The sequence below is a fragment of the Sorex araneus genome, chromosome X (genome assembly GCF_027595985.1).
Source record: "Sorex araneus isolate mSorAra2 chromosome X, mSorAra2.pri, whole genome shotgun sequence".
Taxonomy (NCBI): domain Eukaryota; kingdom Metazoa; phylum Chordata; class Mammalia; order Eulipotyphla; family Soricidae; genus Sorex; species Sorex araneus.
Genome location: NC_073313.1, coordinates 12,826,751 through 12,834,661, shown reverse-complemented (window position 1 = coordinate 12,834,661; position 7,911 = coordinate 12,826,751).

Here is a 7,911-nt window from a genome sequence, read left to right as displayed (position 1 = left end):
TGGTTTGAAAAATGCTGAGCTGATCTTGAGGCGACTCTTTTTTATTTGGGGAGGGTCACACCCGATGGTGCACAGGGTTACTCCTGGCTTTGCACTCAGGAATTAATCCTGGCGGTGCTTGGGGGACCCTATGGGAATCGAACCCAGCTTGACCGAGTGCAAGGCAAATGCCCTTCCAGCTGTGCTATCGCTCCAGCCCCTGGAGGCGACTCTTCCCTGGGCAGATGCGGCTCTGAATCAGGGCCCAGAGCGAGGTCAGGGGAAGAAGGGATGGTTACTGCTATGCCACAGGGCCATGTACCGTTGAGCAGGGAACAGCCTGTGCCACCCCTCCCCACCCTAGGGCGGGGGGCAAGAAGGAACCGAGGCCCAAGGCTGGGAGTGCAAGAACGGCTGCACGGATTGGAGACTCACTGCTACCCTTCCTGGATTCTTTCTGCTTCCGCCTCCATGAAGGTCCTAACTGAAAACTCAAGCACTCAATCCCCTGTTCCTGAAACCTGGATTGTCTCCTAGCCGGCCTTGCTTCTTCACATCTGATCAAGCAGATCCCGTTCACCGGGATTGAGGATCTGCTTCCTTGAATTCTGGCTGTTGCAGGTTCACCAAGCTGATTTCAGGTTTGCTGTGTCTCCGGAGTGGAGGAAATGAATTAGTGAAGCAGGATGTTCTAGGTGAGGGAGCGAGACACACTCGGCAAAGTTGAAGTCAGGAATTCCTTATTAGCCAATCAGAGCCTGTTGTCTCTGCCCAGATTTTTTTTTTTTATTGAGTCACCATGTGGAAAGTTACAAAGTTTTCAGGTTTAAGTCTCAGTTATACAATGCTGGAACACCCATCCCTTCACCAGTGCACGTATTCCACCACCAAGAATCACAGTATAGCTCCACCCCATCCCCCCGCACCCCTAGATCCCCCACCCCTAGCCCCCCACTGTGTAACTGATAAATTTTGCTTTACTCTCACTTTGATTACTGCCCAGAATTTGAACAGGAGAGCAGCCTGCTCTTGGGGCAGGCTTGGGAGGAGTTTGGGAAAATTGGAGACAATAGTGGTGGGAAGTTGTAAAGGTGGTAGGGTTGATGTTGGAATATGGAATGTAATAAATCCTCGTGAACAACTTTATAAAAATAAAATTTTAAAAAGCAATTAGCAAAGCAATCTATTGATTAGAAAATAGCACTATTACTAGGATGGTAGGTGAACAATTCATTGATTTACATTGAAACCTCCAAGAATAAAAACCAAAAACAATGGATTGATGAAGAGGCTAAAAAATAAAGTATGCTTCCCCCCTTTTTTGGCTTTTTGGGTCACACTCGACGATGTACAGGGATTACTCCTGGCTCTGCACTCAGAAATTACTCCTGGCGGTGCTTGGGGATCATATGGGATGCTAGGAATCGAACCCTGGTTGACCGCATGCAAGACAAAGCCCTACCCGCTGTGCTATCACTCCAGTCCCTAGGCTCCCCTATTTATTGATCCTCCATGTCATGGAGCTTGTTTTTCTGCCAAGTGAGCACACATCTTGCCTATCTGCCAGACGGGCACACATCCTGCTTTCCTGCCAAGCTCACTTGCACACATCCTGTTATTCTCCCATGTAAACATGTCTCCATCTCATCTGTCAAAGGGGCTCACCTTCAATATGGGGGCTCAGTTCAAAATGGATTTGGAGCCAGAGTGATAGTACAGTGGGGAGTGTGCGACCAAGTGGGGTTCAATTCCCTGGCATCCCACATAGACTCCTGAGCAGGCCAGGAGTAATTCCTGAGCAGAGAGCCAGAAGTAACACCTGAGCACTGCCAGGTATGGCCCCCAAACCAAAACTATTATCTAAAAAATAGCAATAAAAATGGATGAAGTAGATGAAATGCAGCAGGCAGCATTTCCTTTTCCCGACAACAGAAAACTGAAGCCAGCTAGAGGACACTTGGAACGCCCAGATCAGTTCTGGGAAAGCCCGTCTTGAGTCTTGGGCAGAGGCCCTGTGAGGGATTTTCCGCATCCCATGGCTGGCGGGTGAGCAGGGTGGAGCTTTGAGGCAGAGGCCTGAGAGCTGCACTGATTCTTCTGCCTCAGTGAGCCTTGGGAGGAAGTGCTGCAGAAAGCGTCAGAGCCAGCCAAAAGACTGAGTGGGGATCAAGGGCAGTTTGAGGGGAGCAGTGGGTGGCAAAGGAAACTAATGGACCACAGTTGAGTGAGTTGGTTGATGAAGCAAGACCATCCGGTGCGATTGTTCCATGATGCCTGCAGTCAGATGGAATTTTTTTTTTAATATAGAACTTGTCAAGTTTTCTACACCTGCCAGCCTGCTGGCAGTGGGGGAAAGGGCAGAGCTAAAGAGGAAGTCTCAAGTGTAGGTGGTGCCAAACAGAGATTCTTTGGGTGGGGGAGCATGACACTTGTGACTTGACTTGGAAAGCAGCCACCAGCGTGCATCACCATTGAGCTTCCTAAAGATCCTGATGAGTATAGGAAGGGGATTTTGAGGTGAATCTGCAACCCTCTGGGGCTGTGTCAAGAATGGCACCACCTATGCAAGACTTCCTCCTCAGAAACCGTGATTCCAGTCTAATAATGAGAAAGTCACCAGAAAAACCTGATCTGAAAGACCATCTATAAAATGCCTGAGCAGTAGTGTCCCTCAAACACTATGAAGGTCCCATGAAACCATGAATCTGAGTAACTCACAGCTCATAGATGGACACCATAACAGTACGTGATCAATGACAAGATGTCTGTGCTCATATAGTCTGTAAGTGAAGATGAATAAAGATTAAACAAAGTGTGGAATTAAATGAATTCTTGTATCTCAGTATTGGTTCATTACTTGTGACAAGTGTACCACAGTCATCTAAGAGGTCAATGGCAGAGGACCCTGGGGAAAAGGATACAAAGAACTCTGACAGTTTTGCAACTCTGCTGGCAAGCTGTTCAAAAAGAAAAAGTTCATTTATTTAAGTTTAAATTTTTAAAATTTTTATGTTTCTTGCCCGCACGCCTGGCTATCTTCCCCGGGGCCCCTTGGAGGAGATGGGCTCCAGCTTCCCTCCCCACCCCGAGCAGAGCTCCTGGCAGCCAAATACCACCAGAACCTAGTACAGCCATGCTGGAGGCTCCTCTCTACACCTTCGAACAGGCCTCATGCATGAAGGTACCGGCAGAGGAACCCAGGTGTGTATGATCCCATCAACAGCCAACATCCAGAGAGAGACTTAAAAGCAAGCTCTCAGAAGAGAGTGATGCAGAGAGTCTCTTGCCCGCATGCCTGGCTGTCTTCCCCGGGGCCTCTGAAGACCACCAGAACCTAGCTACAGCCATGCTGGAGGCCCCTCTCCACACGTTCGGACAGGCCTCATGCATGAAGGTACCGGCAGAGGAACCCAGGTATGTAATCCCATCAATGGCCAACATCCAGAAAGAGACTTAAAAACAAGCTCCCAGAAGATATCTTTAGCTTACTTCTTCCTTTGGGAGAAACTGGCAATCTTCTGGGAGTTTCCTGCCCACATGGGACAGCCTTGCAAGCTTCCCATGGTGTATTCATATGCTAAATCCAGTAACAAGCTGGATCTCATTCCCCTGACCCTGAAAGAGCCCCCAGTGCGATATCATTGGGAGGACCAAGTCAAGATAGACTTCTAATATCTCAGGGAAAGGACTAAATGAGAAGTTACTGAGCCCGCCTGAGAAATCGGTGATTAACGGGATTTTTTTATGATTCGTGATTCATGATGTTTTTATGTTGAATCACCGTAAAACACATAGCTACGAAGTTGTTTGTGATTTGGTTTCAATCACACAATGTTCCAAAACCTGTCCCTTCACCTGTGTACATTTCCCACCACCAATTCCAATGTCCCCAGTATCTCTGCCCCCACCCACCCCCAAGCCTGTTTCCATGGCAGGCACTAATTTCTCTCCATCTCTCTCTTGTTCTTTTTCTCTCTTCTCTCTCTCTCTTTTTTCTCTCTCTTTCTTTGAGGGCATTATAGTTTGCAATGCACGCATTGAAAAGTTTTGATTTCATTTTATTTTAAGTTTTGTTCTTTGTAGACCAACATTTATAAGAAGTGGAAATGACCCTAACGTCCATCAGTTGATGAAGAGATAAACAATATGTAGTCGACACATGCCAGAGAATTCTCACACGGGGTATCCCCTGAATGATCTTGATCTTGCAGGCATGAGGTTAATTGAAGGAGGCCAGACAAGAAAGGACAGATCCATATTGTTCCACTTGTGTGGTACTTAAACAGGACAAATGTGTAGATAGAGAAAACTTACTGGGGGTGGGAGGGAGTTGTTGCTTCATGGAACGTTTCAATTTGAAACTATGCAAAGTTCTGAAATGGAATAACAGTAGTGGTTGCACAACAGTGGGGGTATACTAATGCTGACTGTGCGTCTACAAAGGGTTAAGATGGTGCATTTCCCATCATGTGCATTTTCCTTTGGCTTCGCTTTTGATTATTGATTCAGCCTCCTTGCTAGTCACAGGTTTTAGATTTTCTGCATCTTCAGTCTTGGTAGGTGATATGTGTCAAGGAATCTGTCCATTTTCTCTAGGTTATCTGGTTTCTTAGAATCTTTTTCATAACCTATCTTTTTTTCATTTTTTGTAATAGATAGTCATGTTTCAGTTTCACTTCTGATTTTTCTTATAAGCCTTCCTGCGTGTGTTTGTTTGACCGTTTGCCTAAAGACGTCCCAATTTTATCTGTTTGAATAATTAAGTTTGGTCTCGTTGTGTTTCCTCCATTTTTTTCTACCCTTTATTTATTCCCTGACATTCCTCCCTTCCCTTTCTTTTGTTGTTGTCATGTCTGGAGGTCACACACTTTTGTGTCTCCCCTTAATCTTTACAAAACATTTTCACTGAGAAATGCACAGTACCAGAACAAAAGCCTTGAATGTAAAGGGCAACCTGGTAGGGAGTAATACAACAGGCCCACTAAAGTGTCACCAGGGCAGAATGGAGCACAGGCAACAGAGCTTTTTGTTCAAATTCCAGCTTGCATACCAATGACCTAACCTTTGCAAGTACACTTCCTCCTGTGACGAGGAAGATGAATAATCACGGAAGATGGCTGTGAGATATAGGTGGGATGAGCCCTGGCACTTGGTAAACAAGGAGGGGAAGTTTAGATTGATTCTTTTTTATTATTAATTTTTGCTTTTTGGGTCACACTTGATGATGCTCAGGGGTTATTCCTGGCTCTGCACTCAGGAATTATTCCTGGCAGTGCTTGGGGGACCATATGGGATGCTGGGGATTGAACCTGGGTCAGCTGCGTGCAAGGCAAATGCCCTCCCTGCTGTACTACTGTCCTAAACTGATTCTGAGGAGGAAGGGGGGAGGAAGGAGGAGAGAGTGGTGGAGAACCAAGAGGAAGGGGAAGTGGAGGAGGAGTTAAACTAAAAAAAAATTAAACTTTTTTTAGTTTGAGGATTGAACCCAGGGAGGAGGAGCAATCTCAAATAATCTAAGTACATGAGCAACTGAAAACAGAAGAATTCATGGAAGTTGGCTTATGGAAGAAAAAGAGAAAAGAGTAGAGGCTCTGGGGATGGGACTCAGTGGCAGAGCGCCTGTATTACAGGGATGAAGCATCGAGTTACATCCTCAGCATCACCCACATGCCCAGGCCTTAACTCCATTCCCTTTTCAGATTCCTCGCACCAGAGTAAAATGTGGGGTCTCCAGTGCCTCTCAGCCGAGTGTATGTGGAAGTTTCCTTAGGTGATTAGTCTTGCCTTTCTGCTTGGTTCTCTCCCAGTTGGCACAGTGTTCTCCAGCATATTTGGGAACTACACTCTAGCTGATTCCTTACCTATACTTACCTCAGTGAACAAACCTGCCATGCTACAGCCATTCCTTTCTCAAAGAACTTGGCCACCATATTGTTTCCAGATATGGGTCTTAGAGGCCATTCTTGTTGTATTTGTTTTTGTTCTGTTTTGTTTTGGTCATTCCTGGCTCTGTGCTCAGGTTCACTCCCGGTGGTCAATCCTCAGGGGACCGTATGGGATGCAGGGGATCAAACCTGGGTCATCCATGTCCAAAGCAAGCGCCTTCCCCACTGTAGTATCTCTCCGGCCCCCTGTTTTATTTTTAAAAATAAAACATTGCTGTTTTATATTAGTTGACAAAACTGTATGATTTTCCAACTTGGTACAGGTGTAGCCCTCACTACACCCGTCCCTAAAGTTCTTGTGCCAACCATATTGTCAAATTGACCCTTTCAACATACTCTTCTTACAACCCTCTTCCCCTCTGGCATATACAGTCTTCATAACTCAGGTTATTCTTGCTTTTGCTTATCAGTTCTTTTGCCTTGGTTCTTCATATTCCATGAATCAGGAAAATCATCTGGTAATTGTCACTCTCTGAGTTTTTTCTGTTAAGCGCAATAACTGAAAGTTCTATCCATGTTGTTGCATCAACAGCTTCATCTTTTCTTTTTTTTCCTTTTTGGGTCACACTTGGCGATGTACAGTGGTTACTCCTGGCTTTGCACTCAGGAATTACTCTTGGCAGTTCTCAGGGGACCCTATGCGGGGAATCAAATCCGGGTCGGCCACATGCAAGACAAATGCCCTACCCGCTGTGCTATTGCTCCAGCCCCCAGATTCATCTTTTCTTGATAACTGAGTGCTAGAGTTCCACTGACTGTATAATTTCTTTAACTTCATCTACTCATCTGTGAATGGGCACTTAGGTTGTTTCCTTGTTTTGACTGTTGTAAAGAATGCAGCTTTGAATATACAGGCCCATACACCTCTTTGAATGAGTGTTTTCAGAACCTTAGGATAAATGCCTAGGAGTGATACTAACGGGTTATCTAGTATTTACATCTTCAGATTTTAAAGATTTTCTGTAAAACTTGTATTTATATTTATACTTATATACTATTTATAATATATATTTATACTTATATTTATACTTATACTTGTATTCCCATCAACATCACAACTCCTTTTCATCTGCATCCTTATAGTACTTGCTGTTCCTTGTCTTCATACACTGGATCATTCTCTTACATATCTGGTGATATTTTGTTCTAATTTTTATTTGCATTTCCCTAATAATATGGAAAGTTGAACATTTTCCATATGCCTACGTTCTCTTTGGAGAAGTGTCTATTCAGGACTTCTGCCTTTTTTTAGTTTGAGGATTGAACCCAGGGTCTCACAAATGCAAGGCATGGATTCGACCGCTGAGTCATGTTCTCATCCTTTTGCCCAATTTTTTTTGATTGGGGGATTTGTTTGTTCTATGAGTTATAAGACTTTTAAAAATATATTTAGGATATTCGCTCCTTGTCAGACTTATGGTACATATCTTCTCCTATCAGTGGATTTCCTTTTCATTTTAGTGATAGTTTCTTTTGCTGTTCAAAAGCTTTATAGTTTCATCAGTCCCATTCATTTATTTTAACCTTTGGTTCTCTTTCATCCCATTTTGTTGTTTTGTTTTGCCCTACCTAGTGGTGCCCAGGGTTTTCTCCTGGTTCTATGCTTAGGGATTACTCCTGGTGGTGCTTGAGAGACGATATGTGGTGCCAGGGATTGAATCAGGGCCAGCTGCAGGCAACACAGGCACCTTCCCCCCAGAGTGATTTGTGGTAGATGTCAATGGTGACATTGGCTAAAATTTCTTCTATGCATTTTTGTGATTACAGCTATTATAGCCAAATTTGTAAATGTGTTTTGAGTTTAATATTGTTTATCCTATTAAATAATGATCTAACATTGGACAAGAACTGAGTGTTAAAAGTAGATAAAGAAATATTCCTGATAACTTTTCAGTATCTGTATTTCAAAGCACTATGCCCCAAAGGAGAGCGAGAGTGAGAGCGAGATCAAGAACGAGAGTGAGAGAGAGAAGTGTCTGCCATAAAG